A 707-nucleotide genomic window follows, 5' to 3' on the forward strand; every position below is an offset into this window, starting at 1 on the left:
ATCTCCATATTCAGTCTTTCATTCAGTATTGTGCCACCATTAAGCAGAAAAATTTAACACCGGAGGAGACTATGGAGATACTCTTTCCATTTTCATTGAGTGGGAAAGCAAAGCTATGGATTAACAATCTCAACCGCGCAGCTATGAAAATCAACGATTGGAATTACTTGGCCCTTGCGTTCTATGTTAAATATTTCCCACCTGAGAAGACAGCTCGTCTAAGGGGTCAGATATTAGGTATCTCTCAACAAGCAGATGAGAGTTTGTTCGAGGTTTGGGAGAGATTCAAGGACCTGCAAAGAGAGTGCCCGCACCATGGTTTGGATAACTGGTTCCTGGTTCAGCAGTTCTATAATGGTCTGGGTAATGAGTCTAGGTGTCTTTTAGATTCAGCTGCCAGTGGGAGATTTATGCAACTGGAGGTGCTTAGAGCTTTGGAGGTGATTGAGGAGATGGCCATCCATAGTGCCCAATATGGGAATCCTAGAGGTTTTGCCGACCGGGGTGTTAAGCATGAGATGAATTCTATTGAACAACTTACTGCTCAGCTAACTGCCCTACATCACAAGCTAGATAATATACAGATCGCATCCTTCCAATCCACCCAACATGCTAGTGTCGCTGCAATGAGTGCCCAATCTGCCAATGTCTGTAATAGTTGTGGGATGCAAGGCCATTATACACAGGAATGCCGGAGCTCTATCGAA

General features: G+C 44.4%; 1 pseudogene; it reads right to left on the bottom strand.

Moving 5' to 3' along the window:
- Positions 1 to 222: 222 nt before the first annotated feature.
- Positions 223 to 322, bottom strand: LOC130466542 (uncharacterized; annotated as a pseudogene).
- Between the last annotated feature and the right edge of the window lie 385 nt (positions 323 to 707).

Source organism: Spinacia oleracea, chromosome 1 (assembly GCF_020520425.1).
Source record: "Spinacia oleracea cultivar Varoflay chromosome 1, BTI_SOV_V1, whole genome shotgun sequence".
Lineage (NCBI taxonomy): Eukaryota > Viridiplantae > Streptophyta > Magnoliopsida > Caryophyllales > Amaranthaceae > Spinacia > Spinacia oleracea.